We start from the raw sequence: 26,566 nt of genomic DNA on the forward strand, positions 1-26,566 counted from the left end.
GTTTCAGCCTTCTATATGTTTCTGTTTGTGGACACAGGGTAAACACCAGTGTAATTTTAGTGCTTGCTGCATATAAAAGCATAAAAGCCACATACTAAACTGGCCTCTGTTCAAAATAAAAGAGATATTTGATATTCACCTTTGTTCTTGGTGTAATTTCTCACTATTTCAGTATCTAAACATGAAAGTGCGTGTTCTGAGAGTTTTCCTCAGGAACTCCCAATAGCTATAAAAAATACACAAAACAAAAACCTTAATTTGGCTCATAACAGTGAGTTCAAGTTACTTTTCATATGAGTAAAAGAGAAAGGAAAATTAACAAGTAAATTAGAAGAGAATAATTCTGCTTTCACTTCAAGGTAATCAAAATTCTTATAAACAGTATCACAATCTGATAGTAATACAACACAATAAATAATGTAAAAAACTGAAGTTTTTATCTACTATGCCAAATATGATTCCTCTGTCTTCTTTTTGTTTGTTTAAGAAAGTATTTTAAAAAGTTAAATTGACCAAATGGGCCACTTATCCTGGCATTGTATAATCAGAGTCAGAAATGTTGAATAAACAAATCAATAAAATGGAGCTGTATATTAAAAACAACAAGCAGGGTTTGTCCTAAATATTTGCCCCATAGCCAGGTTTACTTTGAGCCAGCATGTAAAAGATTTTGTGATTAGGCCCCAAAGCACAAAAATACCAATTAATTATGATGATTAGATATGTCTTCATTAGTAGTCTATAAATAAATCATGCAAAGCATTATGCAGTCAGCTATCCTGGAAAAATATTCTTCTAAAGGGCTGTGAAAACAGCTTAATTAATTATAAATGCTTTGAAACTTACCACATTATATTTTGAAATGTTAAAGCATACATACATACACATGTTATATATGTTTGGAGGTATTTGTCAACCTGTTTCAGTGTTTCAGTGTTTCTTAATGCTACCGAGCACTAAAATGCTTCCCAGAATCAAGATAAAAGTGTGTTAAAAATCTGTATTTATTGTTAAAAGTAAAAATGTTATTTAGAACACTTATATTTCCAATTCCTCTCATGTTTTCAGATGACAGAGTGTTTTTCTTTGATATTTAACTTCTATGCTTCCAGAAATGCTTTGTAAATGTTCTCTTCTCTTCCCATCACGTTCCCTCCCTGCCCTCAGAATATTTTCCTCATTTATTCAAAAAGATTTCTTCCTGAAAATGTTCCATTATTAAAAATATTTCATTTATGCTTATAATTAACCCATTTTTTGAAGCTGTGTTCCATTCACCCCTTCAGATCTTCTGCCCTCCACCTCTCCCCAGCAGACCCACAGGACAATGATCTCTATGAACGGCATTAAGTGTTTCCCTTGCCCTGCAGTTTCTAGTTGAGCTTGGCTAATGGATATCCCTGGCAGGAGATCAGAGGTAGGTAGGAAAATTTATTTTCCTTGCTCCTTTTCTGCAGGTTGATTGTATACCTCTGCCAAAGGTCACAGCTCTTGACGGGTGATTCTTGCTGCACAAATCGCTCTATGGGTTTTAGTCCTTTCAGATATAAGGGTGATAACAGGTCTCTCCATTACAACTGGCCCTGGGGTATTGAAATCTCTTTTGATTTCTCTATACCCTGCTCTAGCTTTTGTAGATCATCATTTTATTAATTTCATCTCAAAGTATCTCAAATTATCCAATTTGAGTACATAACCTGTTCTATGCAACACCCTGACATGATTATTTTTGTAAATAAGCAATTCAAAAATAGAGTAAAACATGAACATCCTCATTACATCTTTTCATTTTGAATACTGAAAATACAATTCAAATTGGCCTAAGCACCTGGATTTTTCTAGTTTTCTGAGTCAATATATCACATGCAGAAGGATGCACTTTTCATGGTTACTTATGGTTAAAATGGGCCAGAACAGTTCAGGGTACCATCAAGCATGCTTTTGCATATACTACCCTAGAATGAGTGTGTATCAGTCAGGGTCCATTCATAAGACAAAGTCAAGTCAGTTATTTTAACAGAAATGGTTTTATATAAATAAGTGTTAACTAGGTACTAAAGACTTAAAATGGCAAAAAGAAAAATAATTGCATTGTTATGGAAGGAGTTTCTATAGACTGCAGTTACCCTACTAGGACTGGGTATGCAAATGTACAATCTCGGAGGAGGGTCTGCAGAGCTGAAACTCAGATCTCGGATAAAGCGTGCTGCTTCACCCATGCTTGTGTCTCTTTGCTTGAGGGAAATATCTTATGGGACGAGGACCCAGGCCTCTGAAGAGGAATGCTGATTGACAGCATCAGGGGCTGCTGCTTTTGCAGGAGCACATTGAGACTGATTCTGCAAATGCTGAAGAACTGCAAAGTCAATTAAACATTCTACAGAGACAAACTGCTGCTACCAGCAGGAAGAGGTGAGATGAGGCTGAGGTGATGCTCAATGACAGGAAGCAAACGGGAAGCCAGCACCAAACAAACAAGATGGAGCAAGTCTCTTTCCCTCTTCCATCCTTACAGCTCCCTCTAGTGCTTTCTACTAGCCAAGACTAAGAGGAAGGCAGCTGGCAAAGCAGACATGAAGCTTGCAGATTTCTAGTCCAGCTTCACAGAGCAGAGTGTAGAAGAAAGAGTCTGAGCTGAGAGGCAATAACTTAATACCCATGTAAGGTAACAGCCAGAGGTCAACTATACTGATTGATTAGAAACACAGTTGTAGAATTCCTACTTTACCAAATCTTATATGAGGCCAGATTGTTTTAACCACAGGAAAGTTTTAGTCCTTTCAACTTTCTACTTGGGAAATTAACATGACAAAGAAAACAATTATAACAAAACATGAGAAGTGCCATGACAGAAGCTATAATCTGAAGTTTTTTGAATGGCATTTCAATTACCAATGTAGAGTCCAGGGAGAGCATTTGATTGGAGGTAATGTTGAAGTTGGATTTGAATCCTGAAAAGATTCAATAGACAGGAGCCTACTGAGTAGATACTAGAATTCACTCAAAAGCTTGATAACTGTATTTGGGAAAATAGGAAGGTCAAACATCAGAAAATACAGGTAATTTCCACTAGAGGAATTTCCTGGTTACAACACAGGAATCACTCACTGTTGTTCCTGAATACCACTGAACTAGACCCACTGTCACCGGGCACAGCTGCCATGAACACAGTGATAGTCAATAATTTTTCATAGGCCTTTTTAAAATTTTGTATCACTTCCTGAAAATTCAAAGTGGGCCATCCAGTAGGTTGAACCTAGGTCAGTTGCCCTGCTCTGGGTGCCAGGGGAAACAAAGAAGAATATACGACCTTGTTAGTCTGACCTTAAATTCTGGCTTCCTCCAAGATTTACATAGCAAGGATTTTTTTTTTTTTTTTTTTTTGACAGAGTCTTGCTCTATCACCCAGACTGGAGTGGAATGAAGTTGCTGGGACTACAGACACATGCTACCATGCCCAGCTAACTTTTGTATTTTTAGTAGAGACAGGATTTCATCACGTTGGTCAGGATCTTCTCAATCTCCTGACCTCATGTTCCATCTGCCTCAGCCTCCCAAAGTATTGGAATTACAAGTGTGAGCCACCGCGCCCAGCCCATAGTACGGATTTTCATCCCAAATAAGGTAAACATGTGTATGATAGGTTCACAACATTCCCACTAGCAATAATCTCTTTAGCAACCTGGAATTCATATAAAATCTTTTGCCCATTCTAATCAAAAAAACTTCCTGTCTTATACCATGAAACTTCCTCTCATAGCAAAAGTCCAGTTTACCAATGTCCCAAAAGGAGACAATTTTAACCCTCTTCAGTTACAGCATATAGCTCCAACACTAGCATCCTTGGATAATCTCCATATTGAACCGAGATCTCCTAGATCCAGTCTTGATCTTGCCACAGTAGCAACTGAAAGAAAGGAGAAGTAGATTTATGAAAATCCTTCATTCCTAGGGGTTCTGAACTCTTACTAGTTTTATCTGTATAGTTCAATCTTTTACAAATAAATATGGTCACATAAAAATTACCCATGGAACCAACTGGAGACCCACCCTTCCTGATGTATCATAAATTATCTTTCCTCTTGACTTTCAATATCAATTACCCTATACAACACACTAACCCATTTTATTGTTTGCTGACTCAGGTCATGAGATTCTGAATTTACCAGTTGGCAATGTTTACTCCATGCAACCATCACTGAATACCCTGGTGTAACATTTCTGCCTTGAACATTACTAGTTTCTAAACCAGTAGTTCCCATTATTTCAGAGATAGGAATAAATATATTGTGAATAATTAATTAGGTTTAATTTGGAGAAGTACTAATTTCAATTCTATTGTATACTGACTGTGAAATAAATAGAAATGTGTACGTTTCAAATGTTTCAAATCATAGGTAATATCCTATGACATGATACCTAACTTATTCTTCAAAAAAGTATATAAGACTAAACAAACCTAAGGGCATTATCCCATTTCCTGCTTTGTTCATAGGAAATAGAGTTCCTTGTTTGGAAGAAACTATGAGAAATACAGTGACATTGAATAAAGCATTCAGTTGTGTAAGGTATAATGATGCTGACTTGAGGCATTACATGAATTCTGCATGACAAAAGCAGTAAAACAATCATCAACTGATTCCAAGCAAACAGTTGTCCAAACAATTATCCTATAGTATTATAGGTTTGCATTTACTACTTTTGGTAAAACATCTTGGTACACAGGTAAAGGGAATCCTGTGTTGTTGTGCTTGAGTAGCTGCTATCTTTTCAACTATGGTCACTTTGTTCATTAAATTCTAAAGCTTCTACAGAAGGAAGACAACCTACATTGAGAGATTAGGTTAACTCGTCCATCTAAATATTATGAGCTGTTTGGCTAGAAATGTCCTTTGGATTAACATGTAGCATGAATATTCTTTATGTTCTGAGCCTATTTTAAGAAATTCTTCCATGCTTCTCTTCCCCCCAATCTCCCCCCGCAAAAAAAAAAAATAAAATAAATAAATAAATAAAATAAAAAAAAAAAAATCTGCCACTAGTCCCCCAGTTCAGTTCCTTTGAGATCCCTTATCTAGTTTCTAGGCAAACTGGCAGCTATTTGCCATAAATACTGGTAAGTTGACATTTAAGGCAATTTGAAACTATTATCAAAGCACAAGAGAAAACTGGACTTCTTGGGGCGTTATTTTGCCCATGAGCTCCACAAGTCATCCAGTAGGTTTGAGAGAGAAAATCCTCCCAATGGGCAAAATAGATTAATGTGTTTAATGCTGTGTCTAAGAATCTCGAAAAGATCTTAGCATTTCCATTTTCCCAGTGCATTCTTCCCCTGGTAAGTCGCGATGGGTGCCTTTAAGAAGAGGTACAAGGAATTTTCATAGTGTATTCTTCAGTGTCAATGGGCTAACAATGGGAGCTAGTGTTCAGGGTGCCAAAATACTCTTTCCCTACCAATTCTCTAATTTTTACATAAGAGACGAGGAAAAGCTCTGAATTCAACTGATAGTCTAATTTTACTATCTCTAATACCACATTTTGTTTTTTGCCAGCTCAGTCCCTGCAGCAACAAAAGATAAGAGATCCTTTTATCTTGATCCTAGAAACTCCCTGGATTTCAGTCAGTGCTGTGAGCCTAGAATTCAAGGATTTTAACTTGTCATTCTGTTTCTTTAAGCTGTCCATTGATGTTCAAAACAGCTACCCTTTCTCTAAGTCCATAAATTCTTCATGTACACCCCACTATTCTGTGGTGGGGGCAACTCAATTCTGTGGTGGGGGCACCTCAATTCCCAAAAGCCATCACTGCAATGAGCACCTGATGCCAGGTGACTACAGACAACAATTTGATTAGCTTTTTCACTATTACTGAATTCCTGCATTGGCATTTAAGCAAGATTTTGACTGGTTTCTGCCCCAGCTATGCCAGATGAACAATTTAACAGTTTCCACATTTCCTTGAAAGTATCTGATGCACCCCATCCCCAGGTAACAACTTCTCTCTCAGTTAAAAATCTTGGATGTGAGCAGAAAAAGCAGTTCTAGTTAACAAAAGGAGAATATAAATTTGTTGAAAGAATGTTGGGTAGCTCACAGAATTAGCTGGCATGATGGGGTACCTGCTAAGGAAATGGGCAGAAAACAACAGAAGCTTTGTAGAGGGAACCACAGCCAAGATTGTGATGAAGAAATACTCTTGTTTGGATGCCCCATAGGTACTACCAGTGCTATCAAGAAGATTTGCTGCTGGATACTACCACTGCTACATATAGCAGAAAATAATATATGGTGGATCCAAAAGACACAAATCCAAACACAGATCATTATTATGCACGAGAAAAAATGAAAAACAAACCGGAGAGAAACAGAAGTTCATCTTTTGGTGATATGCAGCAATATAATAGAGGAAATAATTATCTGAGATTTAAATAGGGAGGGGTTTTGAGAGGCATTTGGCTAATGTGCCATCATCACCCGATACCTTCCATTACAGCCAATAATCAGCTGGATGGCTTTGAAAATATTACTTTTTCTTTTTCTTTACTATAACTGGTTCAATGTTTCTACAATAAAGACAATAATGTCTCTACCAAATGATATATACCTCGAGGAAAAATTGGTGTGTGTGTGTGTGTGTGTGTGTGTGTGTGTGTATATATACATATATATATATCTCTCTCTCTCACATGGAATAGTGCCCAGCATGTAGTATGTACTTTATAGGTGTTAGTTAACTATTTATGGTACTATTGAAGTAATAGCAACATTAAAGTCACCTCAATTTTGAAGAAAAAGTAATTTAAAAAGGTATGAGTACAAAGAGAAGGAAGCATTTGCGCAACTGTTACTGTAATCAATTTTTAAACTGTCACTGTAACAACTTGGTCAATTAAGTATCTCCCACTTTTTATCTTATCCTAAACAAATTAAGCAATAATCATTACAAAATTGTTTTTCTCAAAGCTGAAACACTTGTCTTTGGATTAAAGTTTCTTTAATAAAAATACTTAATATCCTAAGAATAGAAACAAATTTACCTAAGCATATCTAATAAGAACCAAAACACAATATGTGTGCTGATAAAATATTAATGGAGAGTCCATTAAAATGAGAAACAAGACAAGGATGCCACTGTGGCTACTGCTTCTGCTTCTAGTTAATTTGATTATACAAACTAATACATATAGGACATGTGAGAATGATAGGAAAATATTACTCTTGCAGAAAACATGATTATCTATCTCAAAAGAAAACAAAGGAGTTAAGAAAACACAAATTTTTTAAAGTAAGCCTAATAAAACACTTCCAAAAAAAATGATTGAGAGCAAGATGGACAGTTAGAAGCCCCCAGCACTCATCTCCCCTACAAAGACAGCAGAAACAATGAGTACATTCTGATGAAAATAACGGAAGGAAAGCACTGGAGTACACGAAAGAAAGAGCAGAAACTTTGTAGATCAAAGAAACCCAGGATAGCCACACAAAGAACAGAAGGAAACATCTCACTTCTGTCACTCCATCACCCAGATGGAATCAGCTTGGAACCAAGGGAAAATTCTTCCTATAGGGAAAAGGTAAGCAAGAGGACCCCATCATCCCCCATCACCACCTTGAGTACCTACAATCCTCACAGTAGGGACTACTGCAATTCTCACAAGCACTAAGCCCAGCTGAGGGAGCTGCCTGGGATGCACACAGCTGCACCCCACCCCCCGACCCAGAGAAGGCATCAACAGTGTGTCCATCCCACTCCTACCACCCAGCATGGCCGAAGCCACTATCATACTACACCATCTTGGAGCCATAAACATTGCTCTGGGACAAATAATCAAGATACCCTTCCATCAGTTAGGCTTTGTCACCTCTGAACCACTCTCACCTTGTGGCTCATCACTCGTGGGCCAAGCTTATACTACATGCTAACATATGGGGACAAGTTGCCATGAAGCCATTCAATCTGCTTTTCTCAGCTACTGCTGTGCGGTGACCCTCATGGACTGAGCTGAAGCAGTGTGCTGCCTCACAGGGAAACAATACTTAGCTGCCCAGAGCATTCACACCCTTCCTGTGCTTGAGCTGAAATGGAACCCTGACTCATGGGGAATTGGTGCTTTGGCCAAGTCAAGCATTCTGTGCATCCCAGAACTTACCTGACATGGTACCCCACATCCCAGGGAAACAGAGTATTGACTGAGCTGAGACACACTCCCATACAGCCAAACTGCTGTAATACCCTGCTGCTCTGGAATTAGAATAACACCCTAGAGTCTGAGCTGCTCACACAACCTCCTACCCAGGGAATGGAATAATCACTGAGCTGTCCCCTGTACCCAAGGGCTCAAGTCAAAGCTTTCTCTGCCATTCTGAGTTTATTGCTGCCACTGAACCTGAAAATACTGCTGTATCCCACCGTCTTAGATCCAGAGTCATCATTATGTGATGCTGCATCTTCTGGTGACTGAGTAGCCATGGCGACCTGTTGGATCTCATTCTCAAATTCCAGCTGTACCCTGCTGCTTGTGCTCAAATCTTCAGAGAATCCTCTTTTCCCTGGAGCCAGGGCAGTGCTATACCCTGCCCTTCAGGGACAGAATTAGAGCTAAAACTTGTCCCCCAGAGCCTGAGCTGCTGGGGGTGCTCAGAGTCACAGACCCTAGCTTTGTAGGCAATCTGCATCCCACACTGACTTAGAAACTGAACCTGTGCCCTGAGACCCAGGTGGCACAATAGGTTCTTTGGACCCTGAGACCAGAAACTCAGCACTACAACTACTCTGAGCACTTTCAGCCTAGAACTCATAACTTCTGCAGCTGATTGTGGGCTGTATCATAATCAACATGAAGAGGGATCTCCTTTGTGGTATTGAAGAGGGACCCCCCTTGGATCCCAAAAAGGAAACAAAACTGTCTCTTGTAAGGAAAAATGAGAAGAGGGGAATCCCAAAAGTCTTTGCCACCAGGGTTCTTAACAACCTACATTTCCATATCCATTTCCATAGACTCCTACAGCCTACGCCACTGAGGCATCCAAAGTCATCTCTGATTTTGAGTGCAACTGAAGGAGCTGCATGGATGCCATACTATCTCATCCACTCAGAAACAGTCAACATACCCTCTCCATCTGGCATCTTTCATCTGAAGGTGAAAATCTTTTTCTGTGAAAGCCACTCTAAAATTTGGAGAGGTGATGTAATTTTTGTACTGGATATGCAGACATCAACATAGGGGCACAAACCACATTAAAAAGCAAAGAAGTATACACCCCTAAAGGAACACAATAATTCTCCAGTAGCTGAACTTTAAAGAAAATTTACAAACTCCCCCCCCAAAAAAACTCAAAATAATACTCTTAAGAAAACCCAACAAGATAAAAGAGAATACAAAAAGGCAATTAAAAAAAAAAAATAAGAAAAACAGTTCATGTTTTAAATGAGAAATTTAACAAAGAGATAAATATCATGGAAAAGAACCAAACAGAAATCTTGAAGCTGACAAATTCAATGACTATAACGTAAAATATCATCAAGAACTTCATCAATAGACTAGATCTAGCAGAAGAAAGTACCTATGAACTTAAAGAAAGGTCTTTTGAAATTACTCAGTGACAGGAGAAAAGAAAGAAGAATAAAAAATAATAAAAATAGCATATGAAACTCCTGGGACACAATTAAGTAAATAAATATTCACATCATGGGAGTTCTAGAAAGAAGAGAGACAAAGATAAGGTCAAAAAGCTTATTTAGTGAAATAATTGCTGAAAAAAACCCAAGTCTTGGAAGAAATATAAACATCCAGATCCATGGAATTCAAATATCTCAAACAGATTCAACCCAAAAAGGTCCTCTCTGAGGCACATTATTATTAAACTATCAAAAGTCAAAGACAAAGAGAATTTGACAAGTGGCAAGATAAAAGTGTCATGTGACATAGCAGAAAACCATTTATACTATCAGAACATTTCTCAGCAGAAACCTTGCAGGCCAGGAGACAATGAGATGTTTTATTCAAAGTGCTGAGAAAACAAAACAGAACAAAAACTGTCAACCAAGAATACTATACCCATTTTATCTGTCCTTCAGAAATGAAGAAAAAATGAAAAAAAAAAAAAATAGTTTCTCAAATGAACGTCCTAATATTATGCCTCAAGGAACTAGGAAAAAAAATAAACTAAATCAAAAGTTAGCAAAATGAATAAAATAGTAAATAACAGAAAATAAATAAATAAGGAATAGAAAACCTATAATACAAAAATAGCAATGAAACTAATGGTTATTTTTAAAAATACACAAAATTAACAAAATCTTAGCTAAATTACATAAGAAACAAAGAGAGAAGATTCAAATATGCAAAATCAGAAGTAAAATTGGATGTATCACAACAGATTTCTTAGAATCAAAAAAGATCTTAAACTATTAGAAAAATTATATGCCAATAAGTTTGATAGCCTCAAAAAATGGATACATTCCTAGAAAATTACAACCTAATAGGATTGAATCAAAAAGAAATATAAAGCCTGAAGAGACCTATAACAAAAGAATCAATTAAAGCTGTAATTAAAAGACTCCCCAGCTTCCCCCAAAAAATGCCCAGGACCAGATGGCTTTACATTTGGATTCTACAAAGCTTTCAAAGAAGAATTAATACCAATACTTTTAAAATTCTTCCAAACAGTAGAATACTTCCTAACACATTTTACAAGGCCCACATGACTATCATATGTGAGCCAAAGATACCACTAGAAAATAAAACTACAGGCAAATATCTCTAATGCACATTAATGCAAAATTCCTCAATAACATATTAGCAAATCAAATTCTACAGCACATAAGATAAATTATGCATTATGATCAAGTGGAATTTATTCCTGGTATGCAAAGCTGGTTTACCAAATGCAAATCAATGAATGTGATACATCATATTAATAGAATAAAAGGCAAAAACCACATAATCATATCAATTGATTCAGCAAAAGCATTCAACAAATTTCAACGTCATTTCTTAATAAAAACTTCTAAGAATTTGGGTATACAAAGAAAGTTCCTTAACATAATAAAAGCCATTTATGAAAAAACCATAGCTAACATCATAGTTGATGGAGAGAAACAGACTTTTTCTTTAAGATCTGGCACAAGGCAAGCATGCTCACTCTAGTTCCTATTGGAGGTACTGTCAAGAACAATTAGACAAATAAAAATAAACGAAAGGTATCCAAATCAGAAAATAAGAAGTAAAATTATCTCTATTTGCAGAATACATAATCCTATATGTAGAAAATGCCAAAGATTCCATTGAAAAACTGTTAGCTTTAATTAATGAGTTCAGTAAAGTTGCAGAATATAAAATCGATATAAAAATCCATGGCATTTTTATACACACAGCGTTGCCTACCCAAAAAAATAAATCAAGTAAAGAATTCCATTTATGATAATATTAAATAATAAAATAAAATACTTAGGAATACATTTAACCAAGAGGTGAAAGATTGTCCACTGAAAACTGTAAAACATTGGTGAAAGGAATTGTATTAGTTCATTCTCATGCTGCTAATAAAGACATACCCGAGACAAATAACTGAGTACAATTTCAACAACAACAACAAAAATATATGTCTTTACTAGTCAGATGCACCAGCTATCATGACTAGAAAATCTAATGGATATACAGAGTGAAAATGTAGTGAAAAACTTTAAAAAATCATTTACAGTGATAGCAAAATCTCTAAATTTCCTTTAGATTATTCTGAGAAGAATGTGTAAAATCTAACTGGAGGGAAAAATACAACTTTGTGTAAATATAAAACAAGAATGCTTTTTTCGTGGATAAGCATCAATCTTAATTCTTAGTTATCTGTAATTGTTTATTCTCCTCAAAATCAGCTAATAAATTTAAAGATTTCTTAATCAAATTCAAATTTTTAAACTGTACTTGATAAACTGATTCTAAACTAGGTTTTATTTGATTTATTTCTTGCTGCTTTTTTCCTTGAAACCAATTTCTCACATAATTATTATTGTTATTATTATTTGAGATGGAGTCTTGCTCTGTCACCCAGACTGGAGTGCGATGGTACAATCTTGGCTCACTGCAATCTCAGCCTCCCGGGTGCAAGAGATTCTTCTGCCTCAGCCCCCTGAGTAGCTGGGATTACAGGCGCCCACCACCACACTTGGCTATTTTTTTTTTTTTTTGGTATTTTTAGTAATTTAGTAGAAATTTTTTTTTTATTTGATATTTCACTATGTTGGCCAGGCTGGTCTCAAACCCCTGACCTCAGGTGATCTGCCTTCCTCCGCCTCCCAAAGTGCTGTGATTACAGCCCTGAACCACCATGCCTGGCCCAGAAGTATTATTGACACTTTGGTAAAGGTAATTATTTGTTGGGTTGCACTTTCTTTTTTCATTTATTGGAATATGTTAACATATCTGGCCCTCACTTATCAAAGCTAATGATATACCCTCAGTCATTGTGATGCTGTAAAACACTTCACACCTTCCAAAAATTCCCTAGTGATATGAACTGACATAAGATTGAGAATTAGTGGTCTGGAAAATATCACATCGTAATAAAAAGCCAGGCAAGTAAAACATTGTAGCACACACACAGTAATGAACAGATAGGTCAGTAAAAGAGAATAAAGAGTGTATTAGTCCATTTTCATACTGGTGATAAAGTCATACCCAAGACTGGGAAATTTACAAAGAAACAGGTTTAATTGACTTACAGTTCCACGTGGCTGGGGAGGCATCAAAATCATGGTGGAAGGTGAAAGGCACATCTCACATGGCAGCAGAAAAGAGAAGAGAGAGAGCTTGTGCAGGGAAGCCCCCATTTTTCAAACCATCAAATCTTGTGAAACTTACTCACTATCATGAAGAAAGACCTGTCCCCATGATTCAATTACCTCCCACTAGGTCTGTCCCACAACACAAGGAAATTTAAGATGAGAGTTGAATGGGGACAAGCCAAGCCATATCATTCCACTCAAGCCCCTCCCACATCTCATATCCCCACATTTCAAAACCATTCATCTCGTTTTAACATTCCCTGAAGTCTTAACTCATTTCAGCATTAAGTCAAAAGTTCTTAGTCCAAAGTATCTTCTGAGACAAGGCAACTCCCTTCTGCCTATGAGCATGTAAAATCAAAAGCAAATTAGTTATTTCCTAGATCCAATGGGGATACAGGCATTGGAGAAATACAGCATTTCCAAATGGAAGAAACTGGCCAAAATGAAAGGGGCTACAGACCCCATGCAAGGGTGCAATCAGCAGGGCAGTCAAATCTTAAAGCTCCAAAATTATCTCATTTGACTCCATGTCTCACATCCAGCTCATGCTGATGCAAGAGGTGGGTTCTCATGGTCAGGGCAGCTGCCTGTGGCTTTTCATGTACAGCCTCCATCCTGGCTGCTTTACCAGACTGGAATTGAGTGTCTGAGGCTTTTTTAGGTGCATGGTGAAGGTTGTCAGTGGATCTACCATTTTAAGGTCTGGAGGACGGTGGCCCTCTTCTCACAGCTCCACTAGGCAGTGCCCCAGTAGGGATTCTGTGTAGGGGTTCTGACCCCACATTTCCCTTCTGCACTGCCCTAACAGAGGTTCTCCATGAGGGCCCCACCTCTGCAGCAAACCTGTGCAGCAAACCTCTGCCTGGACATCCAGGTGTTTCCATACATCCACTGCAATCTAGGCAGAGGTTTTCAAACCTCAATTCTTGACTTCTATGCACTCCCAGGCTCAATATCATGTGGAAACTGCTAAGGTTTGAGGCTTGCACCCTCTGAAGCCATGGCCCAACCTCTACATTGGCCCCTTTCAGTCATAGCTGGAGCAGCTGGGTTGCAAGGTATCAAGTCCCTAGGCTACACACAGCAAAAGACCCTAAGCCTGGCCCATGAAACCACTTTTTCCTCCTAGGCTCCAGGCCTATGACGTGAAGGGCTGCTGTGAAGACCTCTGACATGACCTAGAGACATTTTCCCCTTTCTCTTGGGAATTAATATTCATTTCCTCATTACTTATGTAAATTTCTGCAGCCAGCTTGAATTTCTCCTTATAAAATGAGATTTTCTTTTCTATTACATTGCCAGGCTGCAAATTTTCTGAACTTTTATGCTCTGTTTCCCTTGTAAAACTGAATGCCTTTAACAGCACCCATGTCACATCGTGAATGCTTTCCTGGTTAGAAATTTCTCCTGCTAGATACCCTAAATTGTCTCTCTCAAGTTCAAAGTTCCACAAATCTCTAGTGCAGGGGCAAAATGCTTCCAGTCTCTTTGCTAAAACATAACAAGAGTCACCTTTGCTCCAGTTCCCAACAAGTTCTTTATTTCCATCTGAGACTACCTCATCTGGGACTTTGTTGTCCATAACGCTACCAGCATTTTGGGCAAAGCCATTCAACAAGTCTAGGAAGTTCCAAACTTTCCCACATTTTCCTGTCTTCTTCTGAGCCCTTCAGACTGTTCCATCCTCTGCCTGTTATCCTGTTCCAAAGTCACTTCCACATTTTGGGGTATCTTTTCAGCAGTACCCCACGCTACTTGCATCAACTTACTGTATTAGTCCATTTTCACGCAGCTGATAAAGACATACCCAAGAATGGGTAATTTACAAAGAACGACATTTAGTGGATTTACAGTTCCACGTGACTGGGGAGGCCTCACAATCATGGCAAAGGTGAAAGGCACATCTCACGTGGCAGCAGACAAGAGTAGAGAGTTTGTGCAGGAAACTCCATTTTTAAAACCATCAAATCACGTGCAACTTATCCATTATCACAAGAACAGCACTGAAAAGACTTGCCCCCATGATTCAGTTACCTCCCATCAGGTCTCTCCCACAACACATGGGAATTTAAGATGAGATTTGGGTGGAGACACAGCCAAACCATATCAGAGAGTGTGAAATAATCTATTATATATACAAATTTTGCTACCAGTAAGCATGATTTTTCTAAACATTGAGAAAGATTCATTCTGTATAAAATGGAGTCAAAGACAAAAATCACGTTAGAGATTTATCTCACCCAGTATATACACACACACATGCACATACATACAAGTTATGCAGATTGATTAAAACATTAAATATAAATACACACATAAATATCTGGAATAAACTATAGGAGAGTGCTTACAGAAACTTTACATAAGCAATATCTTCTGGAGGAAGAAAAAAATAAAAAACAATGATAAATTTGTCCACAAAAATATTTAAGATCTTATGCTTGTATACATCATTAAAATGTCAAAAGCAAAGTGGCCTGAAGAGAAGCAAGAAAAACATTAGTGAATGATTAATATCCATAATATAAACTGTTCCTAGAAAAGATAAGAAATAAAAATCAATTAAAAAAATAGTAACAAATAAGCCAAAGAAGAAAACATAAAATCAGTTTGACAATTTATTCTTTACTTTTAACTTTTATTTTAGAATCAGGGAGTTACATGTGCAGATTTATTACAAATGTATACTATGTGATGCTGAGGTTTGGAGTACAAATGGTTTCATCACCTAGGTAGTGAGCATAGTACCCAAAAGTTAGTTTATTTCCACTCTTAATCCCCTCCCAACTCTTGTATTCCTCAGCGTCTATTGTTACCATTCTTATGACCATTTATAAGTGACGACATGTGGTATTTGGTTTTCTGTTTCTGTGTTTGTTCACTTAGGATAATGTTTTCCAGCTGCATCCATGTTGCTGCAAATAACATGATTTCATCATTTTTAATGGCTGCATAGTATTCCATAGTGTATATGTACCACTTTTTTTTTTTTTTTTAATTCTAATCTGCCATTGGTGGGCACCTGGGTTGATTCCATGCCTTTTCTATTGTAAATAGTGACAAACATATGGGTACATGTATCTTTCTGGTAGAATGACTTACTTGCCTTTGGATATACGCCTGGTAACAAGATTGCTGGATCAAATGGTAATTCAACTCTCAATTCTTTGAGAGATCATCAAACTGCCAGTGAAAAAATGCTAATCACCACTAATCATCAGAGAAATGCAAATCAAAACTGCACTGAGATAGCATTTCACACCAGTCAGAATGACTTTTGTTAAAAAGTCAAAAAATAACAAATGTTGGTGAGGCTGCTGAGAAAAGGGAACACTTATACACCGTTGGTGGGAATGTAAATTAGTTTGACAATTTTTGAAACACACACACAGACGGACACACACACATATCCTGTAGGAATATTGCTTGAGAGCAGATGCAAATAAATTAATTTGTTAATTTGTAATGACATCATTACAGTATTGAGACCTCCAACACAGCATATCATTTCACTGAAAAAAAAAAAAAATGTTTTCTGGACATTAAAATCTCTAGCTTTCTTCAATCGAAGACTGATTTTGATTATTCAAAATGTCCCTTCAATAACATAACAGAAAAGCATAAAACAAAAAGACAGAAGGAGAGAGAGTAAAAAGTAGAGAACAGAAGGAAGGGAAGGGAAGGGAAGGCAAAGGCAAAGGCAAAGGTAGAGGGAGGAAGTGGGAGGAAAGGAAAGAGGGAGGGAGGGAAGGAAGAAAGGAAATAAGAAAAAGAAAAAAGAAAGTGAGAAAGAAGGAAGGGGGAAGGAAGGAAGGAAGGAAGGAAGGAAGGAAGGGAGAAGAAAAGAAGGAAGGAGTGAAGGAAGGAAGGAGGAAGGAGGGAGGCAAGGAAGGGAGAAAGGAAGGAAGAAGTAAGTAAGGAAGGAAGGAAGGGAAGGATGGAAAGATGGGAGAGAACAAAAGCAAGTAAACCTAGTTATATTTTGAGGAAATATATGAGTTTCAAGGCCTAGTACAAAACCTAATGTTGGGAGAAGAGGAATAATTGTTCAAGAAAATTATCAGAAAGGAATAAAAATTGAATTTCTATCCTCTAGAGCATTAATTTATAGAAGAAACAATTTACACCTAAATGTTTGTAGAGCATTCTTGGAATTAGAAAGCCTGTAACCACTTTGTTTTTCTAATATGAAAAAAAGAGAGGAAAAATACCTTTTGGAGATGCAAAACTCTGAATGTATACTATCTCCATATTTCTCCCTCTTTACTCTCCCATGTGAATTCAAAAGTATAGCTTAGACGACCAGAAGAAAAATCAAAATGATTTAAGAGTTTAATAGTACTGTTTTGAGCATTAAAAAGCAGGCTAATCAGATAACTAAGTCAAAATAATTGTAAATATATACTAGTTATACATTTTTAATTCTAAATTTAAAACTATAATGTAAACAATAACTAACTATAATAAACTGGGTTTATAAACTAAATATATTGAGTGATGGTTGGGTAGAAAGTTGAAACTTACCAATTAATTCTTTTAAATAGAAGACCTCAATAGATATAATTTGATTTATCAGGTAGAGGCCTGGGAAACATCTAAATGTAGTGCATAGCAGAGAAGAGTAACTCGGTAAAGGAAACTGAGAAGGGGCAGGCAGACAGGAGGAGAGGATGACATCCTGCAATCCAAGAGACGGGTGAGGTTTCCAACAAGGGTTTGGCAGTGCCTAAAAGGTGAAAGACCAAATAAGAAAACGAAGTGAAAATTATACACTTGTTAATTATTATTAGTGACTTTACCAAAATAGAAGCAGATTAATAGATTGCAGTATCTGGGGAGAAAAAGAAAATAGATAGCACTTCCAAAAACTTGAATTTTAAAGAGGAAGAGAAAGAGTGTGCTAAATAAAAGGAACCAGAGTTTGAGAGCTGTTGTTTGCCTCTTTGTTTTCATGAAGCAGAATTTTCTACCCTTGTGTAAAACAATACCAAGACCAGACTGTACCTAAGTAAAACAATATTGATGACAAGGAATAATAAACTCAGCCACTTCCTCCTGTGAGAGATGACTCTGAATCATCTAAAATAATTTATCTATTAAGACTAATACCTTGCCCAAAACTTGCTTTAATATTTGACTTGCATTGCTCACCAATCCAGTCATAAACTTTGCCCAGTTCCAACCAGTTTTCTACTTTTGAAATCCACTGCAAAAACATTCAGCCTAGGCCCTAAAACTCTATGAATACATACCTTACCTATCCTCATTCAGACACCGTGAAGATTCTGTCAAGGTAGTATTCTTTCTTGCTGTGAGCACTTACTGCCTAATAAGCTCAGCTTGACCTAAACAACTTTTTGGAGGTTGTAAGGAAGTAGTAGACAACAATTTGTTAAAGCTAAGAGTTGTTTGAATATGTTTAAATCTTCATAGGAAAATTTGGTAGATTCAAAATCATGGTAGACACAATCAGAAGAGTAACCCACACAGGTGGGAAGGAATAGGAGCGGCATGCAGAGGTAATGTTGTGGATTTAACCACAGTTAGGAGAAGAGGCTTCTATACCACTGTAGCAAGAGAGGAGGGGCAAACAAAGGCAAGTGTAAGCAATCAGATATGCCTGGCTGAGATAGGTAAAGGGAGAGTCAAGGAGCTAGCAGGTGTTCTGGTTTCTAGGTCACATAACTGCCCCTGTGATCCAAAGTCAGGACAATGCAGCCACCACACCCATGAAACTAATGACCCAACAGTGGAAGAGCTCCTGCCAACACTCACTCCTACCAGAGGCTGTTTTTCTATCAACACTGCCCCAATCAGATGGCATTGACTTTCCTTGTTTTTTCCTTCTATATTAGCATAAATCAAATTCACATCCAGAATGTTAATTACAAGGGAATCTTGAGAGTGTGTTGTTTGCTTTCCAAATTGTCCAAATAGAAGGAAAGTGAAATAAAATGGGGGAAAAGGTCCAAACCAAGTATTAAGCACAGTTGATTCCTTAATGCAAACTCATCCTTGCCTCTATGATATGAATCCTCATTAGTAATGCACTAAAATTTATTCAGGCATTTGTATCAGTAACCATACATGAGACTGATCTATAATTATCTTTTATTATTCTCTGTTAGATTTGCGTATCAGTGTTATGATGCTTTCAACATAATATGAAAGTATCCAATTTTCTTCTGTGCTCTGGAATATATTAGATAACATTAGCTTATCCATTTATTAAGGTGTAATAGAATTCATCCACAGATTCAATTGGGCCTAGTGCTATTTTAGAAGGTAGTGTTTTACAATTTCATGAGTTTGTTTTAATGGCAATGGTCAGTAAAACTTTGTAGCACTCTGAGCTCAAACATAGTAAATTATACTTTTAAAATCAATTTTATTCAGTTTTACAATATATTTTACTAGATTTGAACAGCTGTATTATTTCCTCAACGAGGGTTTAAATATTCTATGTTCTATTTTCTACAATAATCACCATATTTGTTTTATTCCCAGTCATTTGTGGTTGGTTTCAATGCTATGCCACCAGCCCCTTTGCCTTAGTTTCTCTATTTGTTTCTTATTTGGATGGACTACATCTACCAATAGTTTCTTCAACAATGGTTTATAGAAACAATATTGTATGAATACTTGCATGTTCAAAACTGTTTGTTTTCCTTATATTGAAGGGCAGTTTAGCTGGGTATAGAGCTCTTTAGGCATATTTTCTTTTCCAAAGTCATCTCAGGCATTGATCCACAGATTTCAGGCATTAATAATGACTAATAAGAGGCTTGGGAGCCAATCTGATATTTTTTTCTGCATAAGCGCCATGAGAACATGGTCTTTTATCTGTTCTGTTCACCATTCTTTCCACAACAACTGGAATAATGTTTAACACAGAGTAAGCAGTCAACAAATATTTGCTGACTGATAGAGTAAGGGAATTGACATTTTTGCTTGAATATCTGAAGGACTTTATTTTTGTAGTCCGGTAAGTTCACTAGACTATATCTCTAGTTGAGTTTTTCCAAAGACATGGTGCTTCTTTTACTGCAGGGAGGGGTATTTACTATTACTGTGGCTCTCCTTTTTCTTCCTTTCCTAGTGATGATATCCTTGACAATCTTTTGAACTCATTCCCTTCCACTTTATTTTACTTTCTATCAAACATGTCCTCCAGGTGCCTTACTTTGCTTTTATCAATGGTCTTTCTCCTTCTTTGCCTTCTTCAAATGAGGCCTTACTTCTTTAACAGTTTTATTTTTCTCCTTTTTTTCCCAAGCTTAACAGATCATATGTCATCTACTTGCATTAACTTGTAAGGTATGTCTGACACCTTATTATGTTTGTATTATAAGAAAAAAAGCAAATGGGTAAGTGGAGGCAGGTGGTTAGTTTGGGGTTATCTGTAGCCATCTGAATTTATTAGTTTGGGACATTAATTCTGAAAACACTACAAAAGCCCAAGTATAAATCTTTAAAATACAAATTCTGTTTAACTAGGCATTCTGTGTTACTAAAATATTCACTACTGTCTTATTGGTTCTGTTTCTACTTTTTTAAAAAAACAATGGGAAATCTTCAGAGAATAATTTGGGACTATGCAGTGTTTGGAAAATGGTTATCTTTAGTAGCATGTTATACTTTTATAAATGTATTAGCATTTCATTTTCATGTGCACTATATATAGTTAATATTTATAGGTGTGATAAAAATACATATCTAAATGAGGCATGTTATATCAGTATATTCTCAAGCCTACACAACTCAAAAAAATAAGGAAAAAAAAATCCTTTGAGTGTACTTACACTTCGGTGTGCATGGCATTGGCTCTAAAATGTTTTTCACTTTTATATAAAGAGACTTCTTTATGTTAATTTTCCCCAACATATTCATATTTTCCTGCTTTCTGTAATGAGTTTTAAACCAAGTGATAAGTATTAACAAGTATTTTTTTTTTTTTTTTACTTTTCTAGGATGACTTTCCTGGATATAATAGGATTTCACATAGCACCAAGTTAATTTTTACTTTATTTTTTATAGGAGGTTCGTCCATGTTAGTCAGTATTCCAGAACTCATTTTAGAGATCTACATCAATGTATGCAACAGCTTAGTCAATATCTTCACTTAAATGTTTCAAAGGCAGGTCCACTGCACTTTAGAGATTCAATCAAACAATGCAAAAGCCAATTCAAATGCAATTTAAAAACCAAACTTATAGTTTCTCTTCCTTAAGCTTTGTCATTTTTCAGATATTTTTTAATATCAATAAATGGTACCACTGCACAGCCAGTTGCACAATCTAGTAACTTAAATGTTGTCCTTAGCAATTTCTCCTTGCCATATAACTCACACTCATTTCAGTTTATCCTTCTTCCCCTCATGACTGATCTCTGTGCTGTGACTGTTTAACCTCTCATATTTCACTATCTTCATTTGCACTAGAAACAACCCTATTTGAGCCACAATCATCTACCATATTACTACTGATGCTCTCTATTGGGACATTGCAATGTCCTAGTTCTGATCTCCCTTCTTACCCATCCCTCCTACATTTCATTCTGCACGTGGCAACAAGAGAGAACCAAAATTTAACATAAATTGGATTACATCAATCTCTGGTTAATGACATGCACTGACTTTCTTTTGCTCTCAATTTAAAGAATAAAGGCTTTTTATTTTCTTTATAAACTATGTATGATCCATCATTACCCACCTCTCTGTTTGCATCCTATCTCATTTGCCCTACTACGTTATAAGCTTTCAAGTTGTCAACATGGGACATATGAAGTTTCTTATTTGTCAGGATATAGTGATTCTTCTGTCTGGCTCCTTCTAGACTGTAGATTCCCTAATGGAATGTCTGTCTTCTGCATATCATTATGTACTTAACACCTAGCACAAGGCCAGGGTGCAGTTCATACCAAATTAAGACAGGTTGAGTGAATAATGAATATGAGTGCATCTTCTCAACCAATAAAGTAGTGATTAATTTGGTCCATCGAAATTTTAATCAAAGCCCATTTTATTTTCATAGGAATTTAATTGAGATATTGGAAAACAATTAAATAATGTAATTGTTCAGCTTTTACCTGCATTTGTGATACAAATCATTTAAACATTTTATTGAGTAAACTGTTTTTCAAAGATTAAAAAACTGTTATTTCTGATCAACACGTATTGAAACCCAAGTATTCTCACTCCTGACTGCTCTGTACTCAATGATATCCCTAAACATAGACTTCATATTTAACACTAAAAGTTTAAAGTATTTCTTTAATTTGCAAAATTATTATTTCTTTAAACAAGCTATTGTTGAGACACAAAGCTATAAAGTTGGGATATTGTTACCACTGGGATTATAATACTGAAGTGTGAGATTTTGACAAAGGTGATATTTCATGCTGAACCACAAACTATGTTACTAGGTCCCACTTGAAGGCAGCATCTTGTATAATATTTGCAGGTCAGCTTTCTGGGTTTGGTTTGCACACTGACTCAGGCTTATGGATAAAAATGACTTCCCAATGTGGGAGAGCATAACAGAAAACATTTTTTATTAATATGCTCTAACAAATTGAATTAACTGAATCTCATGCCTCATCTCTCTTTTTCTAATCAATTTTAGATTTATTTCTTGCAGAATATTAGAATGTGTTTTCTCAAGGTCATGCATAGATCTTGATGAAGAACTTGGACTTCAGGGTCAGAGAGAACTTGATCTAAATCCTGATAATATCATTTAACAGGTTTATGAGTTCAGGAAGGTCACATAACCTTCTAAATCTACATTTCTTCATCTATGTAATAAAGATGATTGATAATAGTACCATTGTAGAAATAAACTGAATAAATATTAGCCATTATATTACTATTTATTTGACAATGCAACTTTCATAAGTAGTTTCCCTATAGATGTTGCAAATAAAATCAAACAACTCACGCTCCTAGAATTCAGTCAATGGATTCTGCTATATGCTCATGTCTACTCATGTCTACACAAAACTACTGAAAACGAATTTGATTCCAAAGTTGCAATTCGAAACAGAAAACCCACTTTGCTATTTACATGACAATGCAAGGTATGTCTTTTCACAAACTCACCTTCCAGATGTGCTTAGCTTTTATAATACAGATCCAAATTACTGTAGATTGTGTTCCAAGATAGACTTCATAGACAACATCACATCACACAATTGCAGTAGGTGGCTCTTAAGAAAATCAAGCCCAAATAAAATGTATTTCTTTATGGGGTTATGCTTGTAACGCAAAATGTGTTTTAGGAAAGACTAAGTAAGTCTTGATGTATTTACTTCTGCATTTGGCCCTTTTCTTTCTCAATTTCAAACCAGATCCAGGTGGGAATATCAAAAGCTAGTGCCCATCCTATGTGTACACCTTGTGTGAGAGCATACAAAGATTTCTTTTTTTTTTCTTGAGTGAATAAACTGGTATTATCCAACATCTCTTCCACAATACATGTATGCATTTTTAAAAAGGGAAGACAAAACTTGACTGCACAGCATAATTATAAGTGGTAATACTTACATTTTCATCCTATTTTGCAGTAAATAAGCCTGTCAAAAATGGGGTTTAGTTTTGTGGTGTGCCTCCCTTCTGTACTGATACAATTTGTTTTGATCCTCTGCTGATGAGGATGGCTTTAGATAGCCATGAGCATCAGTCTGAAACAAAAATTAAAAGTCAGTATATTACATTTCTCCTTCTGTTCTTTCTGCATATTACATTGTTCCATAAGCTCATTGGTGCTGGAATTCTATCTCTCCTTTGGCACAATTTTCCTCTGTGGTATGATGCTATGAATATTTATGGTACAATAAAAATAATATAATAATGGGCATTTTCTAAACTTGTGCTGCATATATCTTCAAACAGAAGCTGGGAGGGCTATATCTGTTACCTCCCACTAGAGCAGATCTTTATGTCCTGTGGAATAGCTGACTGTCTCAAAGACCTTCACTTCCATGTGAGTTAAATGGCTTCCATACTGAAAAATTCTAAGAGAATTTTTCTCCTTCTGTATATAGTTTTGACTATCATCATCTCTGAAACACTGCCAGATTTTTCTTACATTGAGTAGGCTTCAATTGATATCCTTATTCATCCTTCCTATGTCAACTACTACAATTCATTCTTTTATAGCCACCTTAAATCTTTAGGCTCTAAAATTCCTAGGTCCAGAATGCTCTGAGTAGACTATTATCTTGCTCAGTGAAGCGGGACTGCTTCATCCTCACTCCTCCTCCATCACCTTAACTGACTGGATTTCTTTTCATTTATAAATTTAACTCAAATTGTTTTCTTTTTTTCAAATATACTTTAGACTTTCTCATTGCAGCCCATTTCCTTAGCCAGCTATCTGCTTAGCTACACATAATGCTCCTAATTCTTTCTTTTAAAATTGCCACATATCAGTCTCCCATTTATTCTCTACAGTCATAATTCTTATCTATTATATTAATATGATTAGAATTCATTCCATTTACTGTTAATGATCACTGAAAAAGTAGAGTTTTTTTTTCTGTGAACTATTTTTAAAACTCTAAGGTTCCCACCAAATGAACATCTTGATATTTCATTGTAAAATTTGGGGGAATACTTTTAAAGCTGTAAGATACCCACAAAATACTTCAGTTTTTGCTCTCTGTGTGTGTGTGTGTGTGTGCGTGTGTGTGTGTGTGTGTGTGTGTGTCTGTGTGTGTGAGAGAGAGAGAGAGAGAGAGAGAGAGAGAGATGCAGAGATGGGAGAAAGACAGAGAGAGAATGCTTTTAATATAAATATATTTTGACAGGGTAATGTTGTGGAGAGACAATTCTCCGTGAGTCTCCTACATTTCTTCATGTCTTATAAGCAGAGGCACTGTCCAACTTTTCTCAGGATTATTATTTCAAAAATGTTAGTATAGTAAACAGCCTAAGTAGGTAGAGAGAGTGTCTTTATCTGAAGCAAAGGTCAGTTCTCTCTTTTTTTTTCTATTTGCTCTATTTTTCTTACTGTTCAATATAGTAAAAACATGTTTCTCTTTGTATAAAAATCAGAGATGCTTTCTGCCCACTCTGGAAGATTTGATTTCCCTAACTCATGCTTCCTCTCCTGTAGGGTAACTTATTGCATGTAAAGATGTCACCTGAACCTTGCTGTGCTATCCTATGGAAACTGGAGCTTGGAGAACCAGTATAAATACTGATGTACTGGCTATTATAACCTCTGTAAATAATAAAGCCCTTTGTTTCTTATCCAAGGCTTTATTACTTTTTTTTTCTTTTCTCTGAGTATCCATGAAAGATTGACAGCATAACTTGCTAGTTGAGAAAGATCAAAACCCTTCAGTTTTCCTGGGAATTTGGTGGTAAAAATGGGATGCTGACATAGGCATGTTCTCTGTTTGCAAAAAGAAAGATTAGGAAGGATTAGTCTTTGGGCCAACTAATAGGAATAGAGGGAGGTTCATATATGGTCACCTTCATAACAGTGTCCTTCACTTCATCGACTTTTAATTAAAGTGAGTTGAATAGATAGTTTCAGACAAAGCACTGGGAAGTAGGTACAAAGACAACTACCCTGCTAATTTTTGTGTGAGTGGATGAAGAGAATGCCCTATGTGGTGATAATCCTCACCTCTGCAGCTTTGTAATAACTAGTAGTAAGATTGTCCTGGGGTTTGACAGTAGAAAGTTCTGTCACCTTTCAGACAACAGAGATGCACTGGGGAAGAATTGAGGGAAATTTATTACCACTATGTGCAGAAATCAGGCAAACCATTAAAATTGTGTCTGGTTCACTTGGGAGATGAAGGAGTGGGGCATATAATGCTACTAAGGAGGAATAACAACAGATGAGTGTTTTATGGCTTAGTCTCTCCTGTAGTCTAGACTGTCAAACCTAGAACCTTTCAGGGTTTTATCGTTGTTGCTATTGTTGTTGTGTGTCCTGACTTCTATGTGGAAACTCTGGCTCTCTGAGGAAGATTTCCGAAACAAAGGCAGACTCCTTGGGAAAACGACAGGTGAGGCATTAGCTACTATTTACTGCATGCACTGGATGGACTTTATAGTGATAATGAAAGTGATCCACTAAGGAATGGGAAAAACACCCAAATAAATCTAGATAAATTCTTGCGGGAAGCCATGCCATCATGGAAAATTATCCTAGGCCTTATGTTGAAACTACACAATCTTGATCTTAAGAGAGGTTATTTCTTAAGATATTAAGAGATGTTATTTTGGCAATGGTACTGCAAATGTTCTAGAGTAAGGTGGACTCTAAAGAAAAAGACACCACTCTGTACATCAAATCTAAATAATCCAAAGGAAATAAATTCCACAGCCCCAAACAGAAAACAATGTGGTAACTGAAAACAATGTGGCTGTTGAATCAAGGGGTCCACAAAGCTAAAATAGATGGTGTCAGTAAGGATGATGTTGCTGCTAATACAGGGCATTGGGTGGACTAAAAACATTGGAAGTTCATTTGGTTAAGTTATATGTGGTCACCATTCTGCTCACAGTTGAAGATAAATATGTCATGCCCTCTCATTCTTCCTTTTCCACAACCACATTCTCAGCCTCTTTATGAAGAAATATGATTTTGGGGTAAGTTCTATGCATTCCTGTGCAAAAGAAAGACCTGAGGCCATATGTGCCTGTCTCGGTATGCTAGGTAATTTGGGGGAAGGCAGGAACTCAAACTTACACGGCTCTCTTGGGGAAAGGTGCCCAACTCAGCATCTTGTTGGGGTTCTGTGTGTATAGAGATGCTCCAA

At 36.5% G+C, this 26,566-nt stretch overlaps 1 long non-coding RNA gene across 2 annotated transcripts in view; it reads right to left on the bottom strand.

Moving 5' to 3' along the window:
* Nucleotides 1–1,833: 1,833 nt before the first annotated feature.
* Nucleotides 1,834–26,566, bottom strand: part of LOC123572990 (uncharacterized) — an 85,488-nt gene continuing 60,755 nt past the window's right edge. The window contains exons 4-5 of one of the 2 annotated variants that reach the window (XR_010586091.1): nt 23,331–23,467; nt 1,834–3,907 (exon numbers count right to left, since the gene is read on the bottom strand). This is a non-coding gene — a long non-coding RNA (uncharacterized lncRNA). Of the gene's footprint in view, nt 3,908–23,202; nt 23,468–26,566 lie in introns of those variants that run through there. The other variant, XR_010586090.1, reaches the window with a different exon arrangement.

Source organism: Macaca fascicularis, chromosome 4 (assembly GCF_037993035.2).
Source record: "Macaca fascicularis isolate 582-1 chromosome 4, T2T-MFA8v1.1".
In the NCBI taxonomy this organism is placed as follows: domain Eukaryota; kingdom Metazoa; phylum Chordata; class Mammalia; order Primates; family Cercopithecidae; genus Macaca; species Macaca fascicularis.